We start from the raw sequence: 27,285 nt of genomic DNA on the forward strand, positions 1-27,285 counted from the left end.
TGCTACCAAACATAACACGACGGTAAAAAAGTGAACAATGGGTCGAGTAGTCGAAGTGACCACCGCAAAGGATGGTCAAGTCCGCCAGGCGAAGGTTAACTGGGCGAACGAGCACCAAGCTTTTTAATTTAATTGGAAGTTAAATTTACTCTTTCGTAGAGAATTTTGTGCAAATTCTTTAATTCCTACGGTGTAGTAGAGCTACGGAAACCTAAAGAGGAGGGAATTACACAAATCCCAGAGAAAAAACAAATTTATATGTGACCACGCGTATAGACATGGCAACGACTGGAAACTGTGGTCTGTGCCAGGAGCCGGCCAACCAGAAAATGCTCACATGCTCCAGCTGTGCATCTCAATTCCACTGCACCTGCTGCGGATCGAAAAACAGTGCCACCTCGAGTTCCTGGATGTGCGAGACTTGTCGCCACGTGTCTGATGAAGGCAAACATAAGCTCAAAACTGAGTTTCAATGTTAACCATCCAGGTAACAAAGATCAGCACTTGGAAGATGAAGCTATGCCGGAAGACCAGCAAATACTTTAGCAACAATTAGAGGACGAAATGTGCCTCGAAAGGGAATATCTGTGCCGTAAGTACTGTAGCAGGAGAGACGGTCACATGCCTTATTTTGGAACCTGTGGGCAGCCCGTGGAGGCGTTCGGAAAAACGGTATATCAAGCAGATGCCAGGCGCCTATTCGAGTCTCGCAGATGGAGCGCCAATGAGAAGTTCGTCAATTACATCGATGAGAATGCCAGGTTGTCAGACGCTATCTGCATCAGTGAAGAGGAACGAGTAGACAAGGCCATTGAAAGGTTCCTGCATCCAAGCGCAGATTCAAGGATTCAAGTGCATTGCAGAATTACGCCGTGCATTTTCAGGCGTTCAGCTACCGGCACAGCAAGCAGCAGGAGAAGCTACAAAGGTTCCTCCTACTGGCAGACGTTTCCGTTGCTACAACTGGAACTCAAAGGGTCACATCAGCAAGGACTGCAGCATTGAAATAAGTACATAAGAATTGCGTGTTCAGTTGTTTTTTCGTAGCCAAGACGCCAAGACTAGAGTAAGTGAAATGAGATTGTACAATTATTAGTTATAAAAAATTTGTAAAACGACCTGAAATTACTTGCAGAATTAAAAAGCTTGCGCTGACCTTACTTGAGGATTAAATGGATTAAATTTATTTTAAAGGCACTGGCGAAGCAGGATTAACTAGTCCAACGAGCAACAGAGATTGAATAGGGATTCCGGAGAAGAAGAATAACAAAATCTTCTTTCGCTGAATTCAAAATATGAAGAATCCGGCCTTCGAACCGGCGGATAGAACAATTAGTAACGGAAAAACGACGTCTAAGAAGAGAATGGCAGATTACTCGATCACCAGCAGCAAAACTTCGCCTAAGGCATGCCCATCGCAACCTCTCGAAAGTTGGTCTTAAAGGAAATACATTCGCACGGGGGGGCGTCCATATGCGCAACTGGTGTTCGAATTCCAAACGGGTACTCGCTGCACTTTGCGACACAACAATCTACGACGAAAAACAGTTCTTTAACAGTGAAGAGATACACTCTTATTAGAAAATTTTGGGCATGCGGTGGAGCCCGCGTTAAGATACCTTCACCCATGCACTAAAGTTTGTATGCCTGAAGCGCAACATAATAGCGACAAAAGTCGCACCAATCAAAAGGGAAATTTTACAAGTTTTGATGTCAGTTTTTTACCCCATGGGTTTTGTATCCTGTACAATGATGTATCGCAAAATACTGCTCCAACAAGTTTAAAGATCGAAGATTGATTGGGATGAGGAAATACCACCCAAACCATCTGCAGGATATGTGGCAATCATGGCTGTCTTTCTTAACCTTGATAGAGAATGTGCAAATTCCGAGATGCTATTTTAAAAATTGGCATGCACAAGACTGCCGAGTTCAAATTCAAGACACCTACTCTGCCGTTGCGTATTTCCGTATCGAACAAAATAACCAAATACTCAGCAAGAATCAGCAAGAATCAATTACCAGTACTTTTCAAAATGGAATCGATTGACAAGGGCAATTGCATGTTAGCTTGCCTATAAGAGGAAATTGATCATGAAAATACGTAAATCAAATGAAAAAATCCAAACCAACTGGCATCGAAAAAAATGAGGCCGAGGTTTTTTTCCGGAAAAAAAAAAAAAAAAAATAAAAAAAAAAGCCCCCCCCTTTAGCAAAACCAACCCCAAAGGGGGTTACAACCCTTCCTTAATAACAGGAGATTTTTGGGAAGAGGAAAAAAAAAACTCGCTCTACCCACCCAACACTGGGTTAGAAAGCTGATAGTGCGGCACTACCATGAAAAATATTATCATATGAATCATGAGACAACAGTAAATGAGGTGACGCAAAAATATTTTATTACAAAACTAAGCCCTCTTCTTAAAGGGATTCGTCGAAATTGCCAACAATGTAAGCTGAGTAGTGCTCGACCCATTGCTCCCTTAATGGCGCCCCTACCGAGGACTAGACTGGGTATGTACTATTAAAAGACGTGTGTTCAGTTTGCAAGATGATAGAAGACTGTTTAATGAGTAATGAGTAATTGGAAATGGTACAAATGTAGGGTGTAAGAGTTGCCAGATAGAAAGTACTTTTCAATATACCCCCCCTTAATTGAATATCTGGCAGATATAATATAAATATTCTGATAATGACAATTCTTTTGTTTAATTAAGAAATTAGGTTAGCCCCGTTCTGGATCCTAACAACGCTATTTTAGAAGCTGGGACTGGTTTTGTTAGTGCATCTGCCGGCATGTCCTCGGTAGGAATGTACTCTATTCGGATAGAGCCATTGGTCAACCATTCTCTAATAAACTTGACTTTTATATCTATATGTTTCGTTCTTGGAGAAAATGAATTATTCCTTATGATGTGCAACGCACTCTTGTTGTCACAACATAGCACGATCTTATTGGTATCAATGAGATAAAGTTCCTTCTGCAGGCGCAATAACCATATGGCTTCTTGGATGGCAGATACTGCTGCCATATATTCTGCTTCTGTAGAGGAAAGTGCAACGGTCCTCTGCCGTTGGGAACACCACGATATTGCTCCACCTTGTTGTACATAAATGTATCCTGATGTTGATCTCCTTCCATCGAGGTCTCCGCCCCAATCAGCATCGCAAAAACCTTTTAAATCATCTCCAGTAGCATGATACGTGATGCATTTGTTGAGAGTTCCTTTCAGATATCTCATCACACGTTTGACGGCGGTCCAGTGAACCATTCCTGGATTGGAAGAGAAGCGACTCAACATGTTGACAGCAAAACTTATGTCAGGACGAGTGTTCATATAGTAGGCAACCAATAGCCTCTAGGTACGGAACCTTCTTCATATCTTCAATGTCGGCTTCAGACTTGGGTGCGATGTCAGCTGAAAGACTTTGTGCAACATCCACAGGCGTTAACACTGCTTTGCAATCATCCATTCCGAATCTTTTTAGAATTCCTGCAATATAATTAGATTGATCAATTTTTATTGTGCCTTCGGTCTTATTGTGTCGAACACGCATGCCCAAAATCGACGAAACTTCGCCCATATCTTTCATGTTAAATTTCTGCGATAGCTCGCCCTTGATTTTAGCTACCATTTGTTTGTTGTTGCTGAAAATTAATAAATCGTCAACATATACTGCCACATATACCATGGTGGATCCAGTTACTTAATGGTATACACACTGATCCACTTCGCCACGTTGAAGACCAAAGCCTAGTAGAACCTTGTTCAGCATTTCATTCCAGACTCTGCTTGCCTGCTTAAGCCCGTAGAGCGATTTATTGAGGCGACAGACTTTTCCTGATTGATCGTCGAAGCCTTCAGGCTGACGCATGTAGATTTCTTCTTGTAAATCGCCATTAAGAAAAGCTGTCACAGCATCCAGTTGATAAATTGTCAACCCATACTTAGCAGCGGCAGCAAACAGCACTCGCATGGAAGTGTATCGCACGACTGGTGCAAACGTCTCTGTGTAGTCAATAACCTCTTTCTGAGAAAGTCCTTTGACAACAAGTCTTGCCTTATAGCGAGGCACCAAGTCCCTCCCACCAGATTCTCGTTTTGTTTTAAAAACCCACATTGACTGTATCGCCACTTTGCCCTTTGGTAATTCCGTTAGCGTCCAAGTGTTATTTAATTCGTGAGAGAGCATTTCCGACTTCATTGCGTCTTCCCATGAATCTGCTAGTTTCGACTTTATTGCCTCTGTTACTGTTAGTGGGTCGTCACCTTGCGAGACTACACAACATAGGTGATGCTCTTCCAGCTTATTCGCAATCCTTTTTGATCTTCGAACACCAAATGCATCTGGAACGTGCCCGGCGGTAGTCTTTAGTTCCTCAGCATCGACCGTTTCTTCTGTATCCGTATTCCACGACTCAGACTCTGACGTAGACTGCTTTAACAGGTCTTCTTGATACAAAGGTTCTGCTTCCAAGGACTGTTTACCGTCTCTGCAATTATCTTCTATGAAAACGACGTCCTTACTTATTAAAAACTTACGATCAGATTTCCTGTACAGACGATATGCTTTCGAAGTGTCGCTGTATCCTACAAAAAAACATTCTTCAGATTTAGCATCTAGCTTCCCACGCTTTTGCTTTGGAATATGAGCCAATGCTGTGCAACCAAATATACGCATATACTTTAAGTTTGGCTTAGATCCAGTCCAAAGTTCTTCAGGAGATGAGCTATTTCCACGACAAGGCATTCGGTTAGTTATGTATGTGAGCTGCAGTGTTAGCGGCTTCGGCCCAATAAATGTTGGGCAATGCTGAGTCCAGTAACATGCAGCGCACTATCTCCAGGAGTCTGCGATTCATCCGCTCTGCGACTCCGTTTTGCTCAGGGTTATACGGCGCTGTAGTCTGATGCGCCCCTACCGAGGACTAGACTGGGTATGTACTATTAAAAGACGTGTGTTCAGTTTGCAAGATGATAGAAGACTGTTTAATGAGTAATGAGTAATTGGAAATGGTACAAATGTAGGGTGTAAGAGTTGCCAGATAGAAAGTACTTTTCAATATACCCCCCCCTTAATTGAATATCTGGCAGATATAATATAAATATTCTGATAATGACAATTCTTTTGTTTAATTAAGAAATTAGGTTAGCCCCGTTCTGGATCCTAACAACGCTATTTTAGAAGCTGGGACTGGTTTTGTTAGTGCATCTGCCGGCATGTCCTCGGTAGGAATGTACTCTATTCGGATAGAGCCATTGGTCAACCATTCTCTAATAAACTTGACTTTTATATCTATATGTTTCGTTCTTGGAGAAAATGAATTATTCCTTATGATGTGCAACGCACTCTTGTTGTCACAACATAGCACGATCTTATTGGTATCAATGAGATAAAGTTCCTTCTGCAGGCGCAATAACCATATGGCTTCTTGGATGGCAGATACTGCTGCCATATATTCTGCTTCTGTAGAGGAAAGTGCAACGGTCCTCTGCCGTTGGGAACACCACGATATTGCTCCACCTTGTTGTACATAAATGTATCCTGATGTTGATCTCCTTCCATCGAGGTCTCCGCCCCAATCAGCATCGCAAAAACCTTTTAAATCATCTCCAGTAGCATGATACGTGATGCATTTGTTGAGAGTTCCTTTCAGATATCTCATCACACGTTTGACGGCGGTCCAGTGAACCATTCCTGGATTGGAAGAGAAGCGACTCAACATGTTGACAGCAAAACTTATGTCAGGACGAGTGTTCTGGGCAGCATATAGTAGGCAACCAATAGCCTCTAGGTACGGAACCTTCTTCATATCTTCAATGTCGGCTTCAGACTTGGGTGCGATGTCAGCTGAAAGACTTTGTGCAACATCCACCGGCGTTGACACTGCTTTGCAATCATCCATTCCGAATCTTTTTAGAATTCCTGCAATATAATTAGATTGATCAATTTTTATTGTGCCTTCGGTCTTATTGTGTCGAACACGCATGCCCAAAATCGACGAAACTTCGCCCATATCTTTCATGTTAAATTTCTGCGATAGCTCGCCCTTGATTTTAGCTACCATTTGTTTGTTGTTGCTGAAAATTAATAAATCGTCAACATATACTGCCACATATACCATGGTGGATCCAGTTACTTAATGGTATACACACTGATCCACTTCGCCACGTTGAAGACCAAAGCCTAGTAGAACCTTGTTCAGCATTTCATTCCAGACTCTGCTTGCCTGCTTAAGCCCGTAGAGCGATTTATTGAGGCGACAGACTTTTCCTGATTGATCGTCGAAGCCTTCAGGCTGACGCATGTAGATTTCTTCTTGTAAATCGCCATTAAGAAAAGCTGTCACAGCATCCAGTTGATAAATTGTCAACCCATACTTAGCAGCGGCAGCAAACAGCACTCGCATGGAAGTGTATCGCACGACTGGTGCAAACGTCTCTGTGTAGTCAATACCCTCTTTCTGAGAAAATCCTTTGACAACAAGTCTTGCCTTATAGCGAGGCACCAAGTCCCTCCCACCAGATTCTCGTTTTGTTTTAAAAACCCACATTGACTGTATCGCCACTTTGCCCTTTGGTAATTCCGTTAGCGTCCAAGTGTTATTTAATTCGTGAGAGAGCATTTCCGACTTCATTGCGTCTTCCCATGAATCTGCTAGTTTCGACTTTATTGCCTCTGTTACTGTTAGTGGGTCGTCACCTTGCGAGACTACACAACATAGGTGATGCTCTTCCAGCTTATTCGCAATCCTTTTTGATCTTCGAACACCAAATGCATCTGGAACGTGCCCAGCGGTAGTCTTTAGTTCCTCAGCATCGACCGTTTCTTCTGTATCCGTATTCCACGACTCAGACTCTGACGTAGACTGCTTTAACAGGTCTTCTTGATACAAAGGTTCTGCTTCCAAGGACTGTTTACCGTCTCTGCAATTATCGTCTACGGTGCCCATTTCGCCAAAATGCTGTGTTGAGTCTCTGCAATTATTTTCTATGAAAACGACGTCCTTACTTATTAAAAACTTACGATCAGATTTCCTGTACAGACGATATGCTTTCAAAGTGTCGCTGTATCCTACAAAAAAACATCCTTCAGATTTAGCATCTAGCTTCCCACTCTTTTGCTTTGGGATATGAGCCAATGCTGTGCAACCAAATATACGCATATACTTTAAGTTTGGCTTAGATCCAGTCCAAAGTTCTTCAGGAGATGAGCTATTTCCACGACAAGGCATTCGGTTAGTTATTCCTGCAATATAATTAGATTGATCAATTTTTATTGTGCCTTCGGTCTTATTGTGTCGAACACGCATGCCCAAAATCGACGAAACTTCGCCCATATCTTTCATGTTAAATTTCTGCGATAGCTCGCCCTTGATTTTAGCTACCATTTGTTTGTTGTTGCTGAAAATTAATAAATCGTCAACATATACTGCCACATATACCATGGTGGATCCAGTTACTTAATGGTATACACACTGATCCACTTCGCCACGTTGAAGACCAAAGCCTAGTAGAACCTTGTTCAGCATTTCATTCCAGACTCTGCTTGCCTGCTTAAGCCCGTAGAGCGATTTATTGAGGCGACAGACTTTTCCTGATTGATCGTCGAAGCCTTCAGGCTGACGCATGTAGATTTCTTCTTGTAAATCGCCATTAAGAAAAGCTGTCACAGCATCCAGTTGATAAATTGTCAACCCATACTTAGCAGCGGCAGCAAACAGCACTCGCATGGAAGTGTATCGCACGACTGGTGCAAACGTCTCTGTGTAGTCAATACCCTCTTTCTGAGAAAATCCTTTGACAACAAGTCTTGCCTTATAGCGAGGCACCAAGTCCCTCCCACCAGATTCTCGTTTTGTTTTAAAAACCCACATTGACTGTATCGCCACTTTGCCCTTTGGTAATTCCGTTAGCGTCCAAGTGTTATTTAATTCGTGAGAGAGCATTTCCGACTTCATTGCGTCTTCCCATGAATCTGCTAGTTTCGACTTTATTGCCTCTGTTACTGTTAGTGGGTCGTCACCTTGCGAGACTACACAACATAGGTGATGCTCTTCCAGCTTATTCGCAATCCTTTTTGATCTTCGAACACCAAATGCATCTGGAACGTGCCCAGCGGTAGTCTTTAGTTCCTTAGCATCGACCGTTTCTTCTGTATCCGTATTCCACGACTCAGACTCTGACGTAGACTGCTTTAACAGGTCTTCTTGATACAAAGGTTCTGCTTCCAAGGACTGTTTACCGTCTCTGCAATTATCGTCTACGGTGCCCATTTCGCCAAAATGCTGTGTTGAGTCTCTGCAATTATTTTCTATGAAAACGACGCACAGTGGGGCCTTCTGGCATTTAGCATTGCAAAAATCATAGCGTCTAAACCAATAAGGCGATTTCAAAAATTTAAATAATGATAAAGAATACCTTAAGCTTTAAAATGAATGTTTGTCAAAAGTGCTGGGTGTTCGTGGCGCTGAAATATTCAAGGTCAAAGTCAGAAAATATTTCCAAGCATGTTTTTCCTTTAAAAATGGATCGAAACCCGTTTTTTTTTAATCACAAATGGAATTTTTCATTGTTTTAGATGACTAGGTAACATTTTTTAATGTTTTAATTTGATTTTTTAACATAATTACAAAAAAAAAAAAAAATTTTTTTAAATTTTTTTTTTTAGGTTAACTTTGAAAATTTGCTATTGATGGCTGATTTTCTTCAAAATAATTTTCAATATTTACATCAGTATCTAATAAACTCAACATTTCGGGACTATAGTTGCTATTTTCCAAATCCTTTCGTGATCGCACGTGTCTCAGTGATGCAATAAGTGGGTCCGAAGAGGCTGCTAGCATGTTAAAAGGTCTTCATTTTGTCTAACACGAGAAGTTTTTAATGTATTAGTGTATCTGAACCTTTTGTAGTCCTTGTTTTTACATTCCTGTGCTTCTTCGGATAGCTCTCCAAGTGGTAAACACTGATATTCTATTAAATCCTTTCCGTGAGCCAAAATCCTATGTACCGTTGGGGTAAGTTTTTTTTGCGGATACAATTCACTCAAAAGATGAGCAGTCTTTGAAGTATATTCGGCAAATTTGTCACCATTTACCGTTTCCTTGCAATTTATAATATTCAAGATAACAGCCAACCTTTTAATAATCTCTTGACTAACACCTGTTATAAAAGATGTCACTTCATCATTTTCAAAAATCTCCTTGAAGTATTTCCATCATTCGTATTTCCGTATCCGTACTTTGGGCAGTCAACTTTCAGTCCCAGCTTGCGAGAGAATTCAGCTTGTATAATCTCCTTCCTGCTCTGAATATCCTCACGAGATGTTTTATCCGTTTTTGTTTCTCCTGGCCGAGGAAGTGTGTAAGCTAGCTTCAGAATAAAATCCATACACTTTATTCTGCAATGCAACGGAGAAATTCCATATTCGTAGCAGTTCTCCTCACTTGTTGAATCGTCTAAGTTCTGAAATTCTTTTTGAGTTTTTTGGCAAATTGGACACCTTAACGTTGAGGAAGTGTTTGTAATTTCTTTCACATCCCCATTTGTTGAGTAATGTCAAATTTTCGGGAAGAAGATCCACCTCTCCATCAGGCATACTTTCAACAAGACGTCTCGCAGTGTGATCCATTAAATCCTGGAGTTTTATTTCTACAGATACCTCTGTTATAATTTTATTTGCCGGTACTGCTTCCTTCTTGGCGAATCCAATTTTTTTGTATCCGGGAAGAACGTCAACTTTATGACTTTTTAAGGAACTCCTTAAAATTTCGTACTTCTCCTTCGTCAATCCTAGGTCCATAAATAAGGAAAACGCCTCTTCCTCAGTGTACTTAGTGGGGACAAAGTTTGGTGGGGTTGGAATACTTTCCTTAATCCTATGTAGTCGAATAGGACTGGCGATCTGTACTGCTTTCGTAATGCACGCCTTTGCCCTCTCTTGTTCCTTTTCATACTTTGAAGAAAGTGCTTCTGAAAGATGCTCCGTTGTAATGCTTTCAGTAGCACCCAGAAGCTTTCGTTTCCTTGTAAACGTTGAACAATCTTCCACATCTTTATGCGGCCTTCCTCTTCCTCGTCTAGTTGATGGTTGATCATCTTCGTGCTCCGAATCTACGAATGTCGTATACTCCTCAAGCCAAACTTCATTTTTTTTTTTTCGAAATTTGCCAGATTTCTGCCGCTTGCGATCCATTTTCGCCTTAAGTTATTTTGTGTATATTTGATTTTCAACTTAAGCTCCGTACTAGCGTTTTCGAATGAAACGCCCATCTCCTTTAGCAATCCCATTTCAAAATCGTTTAAGTTTTCACACTCTTTGAAAACTTTCAAAATCCTTTCATTCTTTAACAACATTTTTGCACAATTAAATAAAACTGTCTTGAATTATATTGACAAATACTATTCAGTCCTGATTTAAGGTGTTTCCACTTATGAAGTTAAAAATAAACTGTCGCAAACGAGAGGAATAAGTACCTCTTTATGTTATATTTTTTGAATTAAATAGGTAGAAGGAAAAATCGGTATTACCCTTTTTGTATTAATTAGGTAAACAACTTAATATTTACATCCAATTAGGTAAACGGAAATAAAAACGACCAACCCACAAATAGGACAAACTTTTCATCAACTTAAATAACATTTACCTGTCTTGTCATTTTTTCCAAAGCAGGTAATTAACAATTTATCATTGTAGAAAGGCATATATGTAAACAGGTAGTATTTGCAAAACAGCATTACGCAATGTTATCATTTAAATACAAAGAAGCTACAGGCCAATACGCATGCGCTCTTCTTCTTCCTTATACCTGCAGCGCATTTTTTAGGCGAGGTTGCCTTAGTTTTATGGCTTACGCATCGCTGTCGCAGGTCTCCGCATATTGGGACTATATACATCTGATAGGTAAATATTTCACCTACCTAGTGTATATAGTCCGGTAGTGATACTAGTTGAGTCTTGCTAGTTTTATTCCATCAAAGTTCAAAAAATGCCAATATTTAGTACATTTTTTAAACGCTTCTAATTCAATAACTATTTAAGTAATTATTAAAATTTATGAAACATGCTATTAATAAAGAACATACTTTTCAGATAAAACCACAAAAAAATCCAAGATCGATTTTTGAAATCGCCCAATAATCAGTTTTAAAGTTGCGATTTTTTTTAAAAATTAGCATTTTTTCCTTTTCACTAAAAATGTCTCAACTTTGGGCGCCTCTAGCACCCATGAATCTCAACCGATTTCAAAATTTTTTCGGATTCATAATCTCTGAAGTATTTCCTATCGATTGCATATATCATTTTTGCCAAACGCGATTATGAAAAAACGTATTTTTGCAACGCTATCCGAGCAGAGGCCCAACTGTGCGACGTCCTTACTTATTAAAAACTTACGTTCAGATTTCCTGTACAGACGATATGCTTTCAAAGTGTCGCTGTATCCTACAAAAAAACATTCTTCAGATTTAGCATCTAGCTTCCCACGCTTTTGCTTTGGGATATGAGCCAATGCTGTGCAACCAAATATACGCATATACTTTAAGTTTGGCTTAGATCCAGTCCAAAGTTCTTCAGGAGATGAGCTATTTCCACGACAAGGCATTCGGTTAGTTATGTGAGCTGCAGTGTTAGCGGCTTCGGCCCAATAAATGTTGGCAATGCTGAGTCCAGTAACATGCAGCGCACTATCTCCAGGAGTGTGCGATTCATCCGCTCTGCGACTCCGTTTTGCTCAGGGTTATGCGGCGCTGTAGTCTCGCATATGCCCTTTACCACCGCATGCGTAGCAAATAACTGTTTTCACAAAACGGTTATTTAACTTTGCTTTGTCCCTCTTAGTTTGCTTTGATGCTCTTGAGTACATGGCATTCGAATTGATTCCAGCGTTGTTGTCAAACTTCACGTCTTGTAGCAACATACAAGATTGTCGACAGTTAATGTAGACTTGGAGTTCTCTACTGCCATGCCTGATACTCACTAGGTAATCCAGCAAGCATCAGTGATGCCGTTACCTCGTCACTTATGCAAAGCCCAGCATTGTTTACCTTAATGGCAGTCATAATCATTGCGTTGACATACTCCTGTGTCGAATCAAACTGCTCCAGGTTTAACTGTACCAATTTTTTAAGCAGCTCTACTTTCCGAGTCAGTCCGCTGTCCTCAAACGCCTGCGCCAAAGCATCCCAAGCCTCTTTCGCTGATTTGGATTTGGCGATGTGTGCGTAGTTGGTCGACTCAATCATCAGCGTAATCTCTGCGAGCGCTCTCTCGTCTAGTGACGCTTCCTTCTCTGAAGGTTCATTACACACCACACTCCAACAACCTTTGATCACTAGGTAAGATTGGGCCTGTCGCTTCCAAACATCATAGTTTTCGCGGCCCCTTAACTTCTCACACGGATATATATTGGTCATTCCTTTTTTTGTCTTTTCTTGTATGCGTGGCCTGGGCCCATAACCTATTAAAAGACGTGTGTTCAGTTTGCAAGATGATAGAAGACTGTTTAATGAGTAATGAGTAATTGGAAATGGTACAAATGTAGGGTGTAAGAGTTGCCAGATAGAAAGTACTTTTCAATATGTACAAACTTCAACTGAATGATGCGAAGATGCATCGAGAATTGTCGCAGCAGGAAATATCGTGGTACTTTAACCCACCTTCAGCTCCTTACATGGGAGGAGCCTGGGAGCGCTTAGTGCGTTCCTATTAAAACCGTGTTATACAGAGGTGGAAATGACGGTCAATTCCAGGGCCCTGACATACGTGTCCCTGGACGATGATGATCAAGAAGCTCTTACGCCAAATCACCTGTTGCTTGGTTCTTCAAATGGAGAAAAACCGATTTGCGATCCGGAACAAATCGACTATAAATGGTCGCTCCGCCAGGGTGGAATATTCGCCAAACTATTTTGGAAACGCTGGGTCAAAGAGATGCTACCAAACATAACACGAAACCAGAGGGCCGGGGCTAACTTCGACCGCGTCAAAGTTTGTATACCCTTGCAACCTTTTGGTAACTCTTTCCTTACCTATTAGCCATCAATGTGGAAGAACGTTTTATCTAAAAAGGCTTATGTTTGCGAAAGAATGGCCTACAATCATAGGAAATAACGAAGATATTGATCAAAGTCACTGTTTTCCACCGATCTTTCCTATGGGAGCTATATGATATAGTCACCCGATCTTTATCAAATTCGACACAGTCATTAACAGATATATTAAATTAAGAAACGTTTAATTTAAAAACAATCACGTTAAAAGTAACGAAGTTATTTACAAAAGTCACTGTTTTCGCCCGATCGTTCCTATGGGAGCTATATGATATAGTCACCCGATCTTGATCAAACTTGGCACAGTCATTAACAGATGTATTAAACTAACAAATGTTTAATTTAAAAGCAATCGCGTTAAAAGTAACGAAGTTATTTACAAAAGTCACTGTTTTCGACCGATCGTTCCTATGGGAGCTATATGATATAGTCACCCGATCTTGATCAAATTTGGCACAGTAGTTTATAGGCGTAATAATCTCTCTAATATAACCGATCGTTCCTATGGGAGCTATATGATATAGTCACCCGATCTTGATCAAATTTGGCACAGTAGTTTATAGGCGTAATAATCTCTCTAATATAAAGTTTCACGATAATAACATAGAAAATAACGAAGTTATTGAGAAAAGTCACTGTTCGTGACTTTGGGGTTTGTATGGGAGCTATATGATATAGTGGTCCGATCCGGCTGAATCCGAGATATACAACGCCTACAGTATATACAAGCCTACGTGCAAAATTTCAGCTCTGTAGCTCTTACGGTCTAGGAGGAGTTTGCGTTGATCCAGACGGACGGACGGACGGACGGACGGACGGACGGACGGACGGACATGGCTAGTTGAACTCGTCTCGTCGTGCTGATCAAGAATATATATACTTTGTATGGTCGGAGATGCTTCGTTCTATGCGTTGCACACTTCTGACCAAAATTAATATACCCTTTTTGCAAGGGTATAATAAAAAAGGAAAGCGAATTGGTGTAGGCGACATCGTACTTATAGTGGACGAAAATCAGCGTCGTAATGCCTGAACAAAGTGTCGAGTAGTCGAAGTGACCACCGCAAAGGATGGTCAAGTCCGCCAGGCGAAGGTACAGACACAAAAAAAATTTATATGTGACCACGCGTAAAATTACGTATAGACATGGCAACGACTGGAAACTGTGGTCTGTGCCAGGAGCCGGCCAACCAGAAAATGTTCACATGCTCCAGCTGTGCATCTCAATTCCACTGCACCTGCTGCGGATCGAAAAACAGTGCCACCTCGATTTCCTGGATGTGCGAGACATGTCGCACGTGTCTGATGAAGGCGAATAAGCTCAAAACTGAGTTTCAGGGTTAACCATCCAGGTAACAAAGATCAGCACTTGGAAGATGAAGCAATGCCGGAAGACCAGTAAGTTAGAGCTGTGCGAAACATCGATGTAGTATCGATACATCGATGTTTCTCCTTTCGTAAAAAATATCGATGTTTTTTCTCCGATGTTCGATGTTTTTGCCAGTTTTTCAATCACTGAGAAAAAAACAACAGTAAAAGCTAGAGCGTTATTTTTGGAGTTATTGGTGTTGGCAGGCAGTGGTTATAATGGATAAATATCTTAGAGCTTAAAATGGGCAAGGTTTGTACATATGTATATATGGTATGTATATATATTAACTGATGCCTTCTTTACAAGTTAACCTCTGTGTTTTGTCTCTTTTGTATGTAGGTTGTAGTGCGGCAACCATTGAAGAAAAAAAACAAGATGAAGAGCCGCAAGCCAAAAAGGCGCGATATGGTCAGTCCAATGTGTGAAATTTTTTTAATAAGTCCTCGGATGGCAAGACTGCCAAATGTTTAAAATGTGGTAAAATTTATCAAACCAGCGGAAACACCACCAACATGGCGGGTCATTTAAAGCGGGTACACCCAGCGTTAACGGTGAGTGAGTTGCGAAAGGCTTCAGGACATATGGCGGCTTATTTGGATAAAAAATATGAAGCCTCATCGAAACGGAAGAGAGATTTGGACAGCGCATTGTTACATTTTATTTGCTTCGATTTACGTCCATTTTACATTGTAGAAAACGAGGGATTTAAGCAATTTGTAAATGCTTTGGATCCCCGATACGAATTGCCTTCACGATCAACATTGCTTTCAACATGTTATAATAATTTATTCATGAACATGAGAATGAAACTGAAAAGCATTTAGCAAGAAGTGGAAAATTGCGCTGTGACAACCGACTGTTTGACATCTCGAGCCATCGAGGCTTATTTGACCGTAAATCCAGAATTTAAACTTCGCACAGCAGTACTTTCGACTAGTAAATTACAGAATGAGAAAAATCATTCTGCAGAAAACATTGCGAACTCTATGTGCAGTGCTAATTGAATGGGAAGTTATGGACAAAGTTGCAGCCATTGTTACCGATAGCGCAAGAACAATAATAAAAGACATGTGCCATGCTTCGCGCATGTTATTAATTTAATAGTTCAACAATGCCTGAATCAAGAGAAAATAAAAGTTATTATGGGGAAATGCAAAAGTATTGTGGGATTTTTTAAGAAAAGCACAGTAGCTTACGCCAAGTTTAAAGAAGCTCAAAACACAGAGAAGCCATACAGTTTAAAGCAAGAATGTCCTACAAGATGGAATAGCGCATTTCATATAATTGAAAGAATTCTTAAAACAAATGATGCTATAAGCAGTGTTCTTATTTCAACCCCAAAGGGGCAAGCCCCGTTTTCGGCTGACGAAATTTTAATTTTAAAAGACATACAAATTTTATTGCAACCTTTTGAATGTGCAACATTGCAAAATTCTTCGCGAACGTTGGTCACGGTATCATTAATAATTCCTATAACTTGCGGACTTCTGCATAATTTGCAATTGTTAAAAAATGATCTAAAAACAGTTTAAAGTCGCGAAAGCTGCGATTGCTTATTAGAGGGCATAAGGTCCAGGCTACTTCAATATGAAATTCGCAATGTTCCTCGAGTGGCAACTTTGCTAGATCCTCGGCTTAAAAAAGAAGCGTTTTACTAACCATTCAACATCACTGAGGCTCAAAAAGATCAGCACCTTTCTTCTTTCAACGCTCAGAAGTCTCGCCATTGCGCCGAACCACGCCTGCCAACATGTTTCATATTTCATCAACCTCCACATCGCAGACATCCCTTTTTAAATTTTTGGAAAAATACAAAAGTTTGAAACATAAAACTAATACAGTGGATTCCATATTGTCAATTCGTCAATATTTTAATCTAGACAATTGGAATCAAACTCCAACCCTTTAGATTATTGGAAGGTTGTATATTACTTGTCAATTCCAGCGTTTAAATATGTGTATTAATTAAATTTTATTATTACAGATCTTATCAGATAAATCATTTCAGCATTGCTGCAAAAAATATTTCTGCGTTCCAGCAACTTCGACAGAAAGCGAACGTATGTTCAGTAAGGCTGGAATCGTTGTAAGAGAAAAAAAGAAGTTCGCTTCAGTTTAAACATGTTGACATGCTACTTTTTATCAATCGAAACAAGTGGATCTCTGAATAGCAATGATTGTTTTATAGTTTTAAGTTTGAAAAAGATTGAATTATGCTTTATAGTATTAAGTTTGAAAGATTTAATTTCTGTTTTATAGTATTAAGTTTAAAAGATTGAATGTCTGTTTTATAGTATTAAGTTGAATAATTGAACTTCTGTTTTATAGTTTTAAGTTTGGAAGAAGGATGTTAATATATATACATACCATATATATGTACATACCTTGCCCATTTGAAGCTCTAAGATATTTATCCATTATAACCACTGCCTGCCAACACCAATAACTCCAAAAATAACGCTCTAGCTTTTACTGTGTTTTTTTCTCAGTGATGGAAAAACTGGCAAAAACATCGAACATGGGAGAAAAAATATCGATGTTTTTTACGAAAGGAGAAACATCGATGTATCGATACTACATACGGAACGACAACATTCAAAATGATATAAATATTCCTAGCGTAAAATCTGAAATAGGTAGTCAACAACTGAAGTATTCTGCGAAACTGGTTGCTCACCCTAATGTTCTTGCCAATTCCCTTACGCGAACTAATAATAGAACTCGTCTTAAAAGCAATGACAGACCAATTTTATAATTAGGGCCGCCTGCAATATCCCCACGATTGGGTTAGTTTAAAATTACAAGTGTTTTTCTTCAATGTGTGTGGCTGATTGTAATTCAAGTCATATGCTAGATTAGTTGCTTATGACAAGAGTACAATTGTATTATATTTTCTTTAGTGCATCTGATTTGGTGAAGCCGCTTCAGATGCAAACGATGTTTATTCTTAAAAACAGACAATATCAGAGCATTGCATAAATTAATCTATGAGAGCGAGGGAGATAGGAATAACCGCAAAAGAATTCGAGAATTTTATGGTTTCGATTACGGTGAAACGAACACGAAGTATAAAGAACAACGATGAGTTCAGACGAATATACGAAGAGGGAGATAAGCAACCTTGAACGATTTACAAAAGTTTCTGTTCGCGAAGAAGGCAGTGAGAGAGGTATAAAGTAGACGAGGAAGTAGATGATGAATTAGACGGTAGCAACAGATAATAATTTGACGATTAAATATTCTTTGATAGAATATTTAATTGACGGCATTGATGAAAAAAGTGAGTACAAGTCGATGTTATATGGTGCGAAAAATTTAAAGAGATATTAAAGCAGTATAAAATAATGAGTGAAAAAGAAAGGAATGAAGACAAAATGATGAATAGAAATAATAAGGATGTTAAAAACGATGTCGAGTGTTACAAATGGACATTTGTCCAAAGATTGTGATGATAAAGACAAGTAGAAAGTGCTACAAATGTAATGGCTTTGGTCATATAGCTAAAGATTGTAATAAGGAAAAGATGAACAGTCAATTCAATCCAACAGAAATAACGTAAAGTGATAAAAATTGACAATCTTGAGAGTAAAGCATTGATTGACACCGGAAGTAAATTTTGTATCATTCGCGAAGATTTATATATTTTATTTGGTGGCGGAGACGACACAATGGAGAGAAGGGCTCGGTATAATCGACGCCGTATGTTTTTTAGCCACCAGCCGAGACTTATACCGCTCCCACGCTTCCGTCTTCATTCCGCTTGATAGTATAGACCAATCGCTTTTTGTTCCTTGGGTAAATCTACCATAGTCCGTGTCTTATTTGCCAACAGAGCCCCATATTCGTTATCCATAGCAGTCTTTCAGAATGAAGATTGCGTACTTTTCATCGCTTCTTCGAATGTCTGTGGCAAATCCAGTTCCTTTATATGTAACTTGTTTACACGATTATACATTTTCTTCGGACGTGCTGGCTTGCCGGTACGAATCAACCGTGGACTTCCAAGACCTATATGTCCTTGTCGTATCTCTTATTCTGGTTCTTGTCCGTCTATTTGGCCAATTTCATCGCTCTCGCCAGATCGCTAATTATCGGATCTATCAGCGCTAGCAAAAACCTCACTTTACTAAATTCGTTCAACCACATATCCTGTGACTGTTTGTGCTGGACCTTGGAATTTAAAAATCTAAACCAAATCATTCGGATCCTTGAACAACACATCCTGTTTCTCAACGACCTCTCGTTTTTCTTTGTCATACAACCTGTATGCTTTTGATACCAGTGAATATCCTACGAGCCGATGAATATCTGATCTTGTCTTGAACCATGACTCATAAGGCCTCATACCACTAAAGCTGCTGTTGGTGATCTGTTTCGAATGTAGCACGCTGTCAGTATTGCCTCTGCCTAGAGAAACTCCTCCATATCGGCGTGTAAAAGCAAACAACTTGCCATCTCGACAAGCGTCCGGTTTGCTCGTTAAGCCACTTCATTCTGTTGAGGGCTATAAGGAACCGTCAACTGACGAAAAATTCCAAGATCCTTTAAATACGCATCAAAACGCCTATTGATGAGTTCTCGGCCGTTGTCACTTCTATTGCCTTCAATTTTTCACCAGTCTGTCGTTCAACCAGCTGCTTAAATTCCACGAATTTCTTAAAAACTTCGTCATTCGATCTCAGACAATAAATATTCGTCTCGACATGTCGTTATGTTATGTGAATGTTAAAAAAATATGAAGTGAACGTTTCTAAAAAGGCCTACATTGGTGTGTACCAATTCCAAAGGTATAGTATGAATTTTGCTGTCCATGCAAGACACATGGCATTTTCTCAGAAAAATCTAAATTTTACATACCACTCATCATCCTGCGTTTAAAAAAATTCATTAGAATTGAATAATTCAAATGACCATACCTGTAGTGCCAATCTTTTCGCAAATTTGTTGTTACTCTCTCGTTACTCCTGCGATATCCTTCTTCCAGCAACATAATCCTGAGACTGTCAAAAGAAGGCACACTATTACGTGTCTCCATCGCAATAACGAAGTTTTCATATTCCTTTGCCCAAATTGAAAGTAATATGATCACCGCTAGTTCGTCTTCTAGCTTATGATTCACTTCAGCAAGTTTGTCCAATGTAGAGAAGAACATATTGAGAAAGTCGCTCCTCTTGTCTCCGAACGGGTCCACTTGATTATCCCATGCTTCCTGTAGCAAAATTCTTGAGGAAAACCAACTGAGTCGGTCTTACACTCATCGTTATCGTCGCCAACGCTTTCTAATTCCGTACATCCCACGCACCAACCGCATTCGCTTCCGTATGCCTCGTCTCGCTTATGGAGTTCAATAATTCCGCATGGATCAACACGCTGCGCACTTAAACGGACCAGGATTCATAATTATCCTTTGATAAAACGAACTCATATTTTCTTTCCACACAATTATGTTCCGCCAACTGCGAAATATCTACATTAACTTTTAACACAAATCCTACTGCGTTTATCTGGGCCCATAACCTGTTGATGATCGAGTGGATTATGTTCAATTAAAAGTTTATCTTTATTTAGTGTCCATACACTTTCGAAGGGTAAAAAGATAAGGAAGGGAATCTTCAGAGTTACAGAGTATCTTATATCGATAACTTACAAGCTTAGTACAATCGATGTAACCAGGGGTAACAAATAACACAGGCCTGCAAACAGAAATATATGGTATTTTCAACACTCTTCCTCAATATGATTCTGTGTGACAATTACAATTTCTATCTTAGTTCAATTTCAGTAACTTGACACAATGATTATGCTTTTGCTCAGACAAATTTGTTGTTAATATATCAGCTACCATGTTTTTAGTTGATATATAGTCCAGATCAATCTCGCCACTTGCAACAACTTCTCGAACGAAATGATGTCTGTTGTCAATGTGTTTCGATCTAGCATGAAACAGAGGATTTTTGGCCAGAGATTGAGCACTCAAATTGTCTCCGAACAATTTCTTAAATGTCCTAGCGTCCCCACATCCGATCTCGATCAACAATCGCCTCAAAGGTAAAGCCTCTTGCGCCGCTTAAGACAAAGCCTCTGTGCTGGTAAATGCCACACTGCATTGTTTTTCTGACTTCTAGGAAATCGGGCCACTTGCCAAGAAAAACACACACCCTGTATACGATTTGCGGTAACCTTCCTTCCCTAACTAACCGTAGAATTATGCTTGGTGTTATTTTTATGCACAAGCTCTTAATTAGTGCTATCGACCCGCCTGAGTTATTAGCTCAGGTAAATCTGTCGGTACCATGTAGACGGAGTAGACATCCTTTGATACCTTTATCCGTTAGTCGTTGCTCTTCTAACTATGCCATGCATGCACCTTTTAGGGTCCTCTGCTCTGATTACAACCTTCTATTCCCTGTAATCGGCTCAGAGTTTTCTCTTAATATACTTAAAACATCTATTCTATAAAATTTAGTTAATAGATAGCTATAGTATTATTTGTTTGTCTGTTCTTTCTATTGTGTATTTGTCCACGCGATTCGTGACGTTCGTTATACGGCTCCACCCCTCGGCCGGTCGGGTGGACGGTGGGCAGTTATCTGCTTGCGCACGCGCGTAACAGGCTTTGTCCTGGTGTCGTACGGACCACTTGAACGTACTGCGCATAGTATCGTCAACGTCCGCTAATTCCAGTGTGACCTCCTTGTATTGGGACATCATGGAATGTAATCTGAATTGCTGTTAGGGGCGCTAGAATGCTCGTATGCTTGCGTGAGCAAGATACTAAGATGTAATGATTGCGTGTAAATTTAAATTTTAGTTATAAACTTTCACTCGTTGCAGAGGACGGACGTGTTTTTTTTGCGCTTATTTTTATTTTTTTATTTTTTTTCTCGCGATTAAATACTTTTCTATAACTTTTAATCTCATTATCGGTTTAATAATAATTTCAGCATCCGGATTTTATTTTTCATTTCGCTAATTCTTGTAGTCGCTTTTGTGCTTTTGTTTAAATATACACAAATCAAAATATACAACAATAATTGCATCAGCGGTGTTTTTGTTTTGCTTATCTCTTTTGGCTTTTTGTCTTTAACGTTGTAACTAACTCTCCCGCTCTTGCGTACAAATTGTGGTCGCATGTGTTCAATTTGACGCGCTCTCCCGCTCTTTCCTATTCTTGTTTGACTTGCGCTCTCGTCTTTTGCCGACCCGCGACTCTGTGAAACGTGTTTTTGTTTTAGTGCAGGGCCCGGCACAAAGAGAGCACTACAAAAATGTAGTTGTATTTGTGCACTTGCTTGTGTGCGTATGTTGCTTTACACTGCGCAAAATGAGAATTGAGAAAATTAGTAGAGCAGATAATCTAATGCAAGAGAAAGAAAGAAAAAAACAAAACAGCGATCAATTTTTTCATGTGTGTTCTTTCAACAAAGCGACATAGATCTGCTTGCGTCGAAATGCTGAGGGAAACTAAATTTACTCTCATGATCTTGAGATTTTTGTGAGAGGACTTCGGCAGCCGTTCGGTTACACGCATACGAGGTGCCGAACGTGTTCGTCCCCCGGGGGATATGAGTGCCGGGCTCTGTTTTAGTGTATTCTTGCTTGTTAATTTCTTTAGTTGTGAAGGCTTACTCTGCACATTAATCCTTTTGTCAGAACTGGTCAGTATATTCTTATACACAGATTTTTTAACTTTACAATTTTTATTTTTTATTTTTTTATTCTTTTTTTAAAATAAATTTAACTTTTAATAAAATGTTTTTTCCAAATATTCATAATTCTAATGTTTGTCTCCATATTATATTCTTTGTTGGTTATGTGACAATGTTTTGTTTTAAAACTAGCGTTTATGGGTGGAGACTCAGTTCAGAAGCTTATCGCCTATAAATGAGTAAAAGAACCATTCCCTGGGGTCTTTCTTTATCTGTTGATCTGCCAGCATCTCTTATCGTTCCCGACCGGCCTCATGGACCGTCCACTCCTCATGCACAGCAATTGAAACCGTTTAAGAGTCCGAATGTGAATGCGATTAATAAGGAATTACCGGTATCACCTGTGAATGATTTCTTAAAAACGATGCCTATTGTAGTGTCCGATATGTCCGGGCAATTACCCATTCCAATGGAAATTGCCGATAGTTCTAAAAGTATCGAGGGCCCCGTAAACAAGTTGACTGCTGCAATGGGTGACTTGTCCAACGTTACTGCTGCGGCTGACGCTTCGGGACCGCGGCCTCTCGTTGGCATACCACCAAAGAAACATATACATATTTGTTTCTAGGCTAGACCCTGTTGTCACATCTGATGATGTAATAGCCTATATTCGGAAGAAAGTTAACGTCTCGAATATTGCGGTGGAGAAGTTTAAATTTTTTTACTCTCGGGACATTTCGTCCTTTAAAATTAGTGTTTCTGCCAATATCTTGGACATTATATGTCGAGAAGATTTTTGGCCGAAACATATAATAGTTAAGGAATATACGGTAAAAAAGAAAAATCGGCAACCGATTCGCCTGCCAGCAACAACAACTAATACTATTCCTGCCACATCAGCATCTGCTGGTGTGTCAAAAAACTAGCTTCGTCCCTTAACCTGGGTTACCAGAATGTTAGAGGACTGAAATCTAAACTTCCTAATCTCTATGTAGATTGTCTTTCTTTTGAACATAACATTCTAGCTTTTACAGAGACGTGGCTTAAACCTGATATTGCTGATGCATCGGTTTTTTCCACAAACTTTTCTATATTCAGGCGTGGCCGAATTTCTCGCATAGGCGGTGGCGTTTTGATAGCTATTGATGCTGCTTTATCATCTGAAATGATTCAATTTTCTAGGTCCCAGGAGATTCAGTTTGTCGGTGTTAATCTTTTAATGTTTTTATTATTACCTATATTCCACCATTGTTAGACATGGTGGTATATTTAAATCATTTAGAGGCAATTCAGTTTGTCTCCTCTGTAGTTTCCAGCAGTGCTGCAAAATGAAATTTTTTTTATACGTAGCTTGAACTAAAAATCTACGTATTTTTACGTAGCCAAAATTTGGTCAAATACGTAGATCGACGTATTTTTTTTTAAAGTCAAACAAAGCCAATTATAAAGGGTATTTTAATTATATATGTGCCATATTTGTTTACATATAAGTTTTTATTAATAAAATTAACATTTTTTTTTAATATTTAGGAGTGAATATTTTTATTAAAATAGCTTAGGTGCTCTTTCGATGGCTCAGATGATATTTGCTTTAAATGGTCTTTTGTGAATAATAATCCTTTTAGGGTTTCTGTGCCTAAACAATTCCTTTTATTCGTATTAATGCTCCTCCGCCTCCACTAACTGTAGTGCCTCATCGCAAACAATTATTTATCTCTAGGCTTGCTCCAGATACTTCTGAGTCGTCTGTGACAGCTTACATTGGTAATATTTGCCCTGCTTTTAATTACAGTGTAGAGTTTTCAGATTGACCCTAATTTTTGCAAGAGGTACTTCCCTAAGCCTTCTCATCTTTGCCAGCAAAATGTAAGGGATACTGTCGAACCTGTTCTGTGATAGCCAAACCTTTTCGGCTGACATATTAGCTTTCTCTAAAACTTGGCTTAACTCCTCTGTTTTAGATAATGAAATTCTTTCTAAAAACTTTATTTCTTATAGGCTTGATCGTGTTGGTCGTCGTGGCTGTAAACTCGAATCTGTCTTCAAGTGTGGTGCCGATTGATCTCCCCTTAGGTGTTGAGTTTATTTGCGTCGAAGTTACATGTTTTAACTTTAGCCTATATATCTCTTGTTCATATATTCCTCCAGCTTCTGATACCATGATCTACGTGCACCATGCTGATGCTTTACGAACTATTTTTGGTCGTCTTAAAGATCGTGATGTTCTTATAGTTTTAGGTAATTTTAACTTGCCTAATATCTCTTGGCTTGTTGATGATAATCTATCTTTCTTAATTCCTTCATCTCAACATGTTTTTCTTGATAGCCTACTTGAATGTCCACTGTATGAGTTGAATTCTTTCCTTAACTGTTCTAAAAGAATCATTGATCTTGTTTTTGTCTCTGATCCCACTGTTAATGCTGTATCGCAAACACATCCACTAGTGAAGCCTGAAGATCCTTATCATCCTACCATTGAAGTTACTATTTCTTACAATTCCGTTACTAATTTATTTAAAAACATCTCAAATTCTCGTCGTAGATGTTTTCGTAAAACAAATTTCAATCTTCTTAACAGCCTTATTTTCTCTTTTGATTGGTCGTTTCTATTTGAGTGCTGCGATATAGATTGTGCAGTGAAGTTTTTCTATTCTGCTCTTAATTCTCTAATTGATAAATGCGTTCCTTATGTGAATGTCTCCACCGTCTCCAGCTCGCCAGTCTTCGTAACATTAAATCGAGATATTTTAAAAGATTTAAAAAAACTGGTTCGCGACTTGACTATGCAAATTATTGTATAGCCAAATCTCAATTTTGTCTTTTAAATACTCAATGCTACAACAATTATCTCGTTCGCTGTAAGGCTGAATTTTATAAGAACCCCAAAAGATTTTACAACTTTGTCAATTCCAAAAGACGTTCTAATGTACTACCTTCCACCTTCAGACTTAACGACCAGTTTGCTAATAATGATTTAGATATTGCAGATTTGTTTGCTAAATTTTTTCAGTCGACATATTCTACTACGGTTTCGGATCCCACACCCTATCCCTTTTCAATCCCACATTTAAATTGTATGTTTTTTCCCAGTATTACTGAAGACTGTATTCTCTCTAGCTTGTCATCTATGAAGTCTTCCTTCGTTCCCGGGCCTGATAATATACCTAGTTGCATCCTTAAAATGTGTTCGATTTCCCTATCTAAGCCTTTAGCTCGGTTATTCTTTATATCGAGTGAGACTTGTAGATTTCCTGACATTTGGAAGGAGTCTTTTATTATTCCGCTTTTTAAAAAGGGTAGCAAATCGGATGTTTCCAACTACCGTGGCATTGCCAAACTTTCGGCAATACCTAAACTGTTTGAGAAAATTATTACGTCTTCCCTTCAACATCTATCCAGATCCACTATTTCTCCTTGTCAGCATGGTTTCATGAAAGGTCGTTCGTCGCTTACCAACCTTTTAGAATTGACTACCCTTGTACACCATGGCTTCCGTAAAAAGTGTCAAACTGATGTTATTTATACTGACTTCAGTAAGGCTTTTGATACGGTTGATCATTCTTTGCTTCTCGCGAAACTTAACATCATGGGTTTTTCACCAAAATTATTGGCTTGGTTAAAGTCGTATCTTATTGGCAGAACCCAAAAGGTGTCTTTTTGTTCCTCGATATCTAAAACTGTTCGAGTTACGTCAGGTGTACCCCAAGGCAGTCATCTGGGCCTACTATTATTTACATTGTTTATAAATGATTTGCCTTTGGCCTTGGCTCATTCACGCGTGCTCATGTTTGCGGATGACGTCAATATTTGTTATTCCTATAATGATCCTTCTTTCCAACAGTACTTGCAATCAGATATCGATGCGTTCTGTGATTGGTGCCACGTTAATAAATTACACCTTAATGCCCCTAAGTGTTCTTTTATGACTTTCAGTCGTTTGTCTCCGCTCCTAGCTCATTACTCTATTAAGTCTGTTCTGTTAGATTGTGTTCCATCATTCAAAGACTTCGGCTTTATGTTTGACCATAAACTTTCATTTAATGTTCATATTTCTTCAATTGTCAACAGAGCAAGCAGCCTTCTCGGCTTCATTAAACGTTGGGCCAAAGAATTTGATGATCCCTATGTAACAAAGGTTCTATACACTTCGTTAGTTCGCCCTATTCTAGAATATTGCTCGCCAGTGTGGAACCCGCAATATGATGTTCACCAGCGTAGGATTGAATCGGTACAGAAGCAATTCCTTAAGTTTGCGCTACGCGGTCTAAATTGGGACCCGGGTCTTCGCCTACCTTCTTATTCTGACAGACTTCTTCTTATTAATCTTCCTTCACTTTATAACCGTAGGCTTGTTTTTGGCATTCTCTTTCTCCATAAACTAGTCAACGGCGAAGTCATTTCTACCAAATTACTACTCACGTCGGACCAGAAACTTTTTTCCTATTCACCTTAGTAGATGTCTGACTAACTACTCTCTTCACGAACCTCTTCGTGTTCTTTGCCAATCTTTTAACAACCTTTCTCACCTTATCTCTCCTCATCTTTCTGTCACTTCTCTTCGCGCTATACTTTTTAATCATCTACAGCGAAACCAATGAAAATATTCTGGACTTGGATTGGCTGCAACTCATCCCTGGCCACATTGGCTGTGAATCGGGGCATAGCTGGCACCTTGTGCAAATAAAACACCTCCACCGGGTCGGGGATGTTTAGTTGTGTATAAAGCTAAGCTACCCTCTTCATTTAATTACTATCTGTCTTTAGCTTAAGCTTTTTCGTCGACTGCTGTGTTAGTTGACGTAAATAAAATAAATAAAAATAAAAAAAAAAAATAAATTAAAGTTATCTCAGAAAAAATTCTTTCAACATTTGCGCTGCTATGCGGCAATGTTAAAATATTTTGAGCAAACTCTGACAAAAAAGGAAAAAGAAGGGAACCATCGCCTTTTTTAATATTTGCAATATACGCCCAAATCTCTACTTCCTTAGTATCTTCACCAGTAAAGGGCAGATCTGTATTCCGTAAGATACGCCACTCCCTGTCGATCTCATTGAAATTTCGCGTGCACAGTCCTGTCATGAAAATGCATGTTTATTAGAGGTTATATAAAACAATAAATTTTAAAGTAGTTACCTGGAAATGAAAGTGCAGCTTGTGTAATCGATGGTATGTTGCGTATTAATTTCTTGTTTAAGAATACCGCAGGAT

Source organism: Drosophila tropicalis, unplaced genomic scaffold (assembly GCF_018151085.1).
Source record: "Drosophila tropicalis isolate 14030-0801.00 unplaced genomic scaffold, ASM1815108v1 contig_912, whole genome shotgun sequence".
NCBI classification, from domain to species: domain Eukaryota; kingdom Metazoa; phylum Arthropoda; class Insecta; order Diptera; family Drosophilidae; genus Drosophila; species Drosophila tropicalis.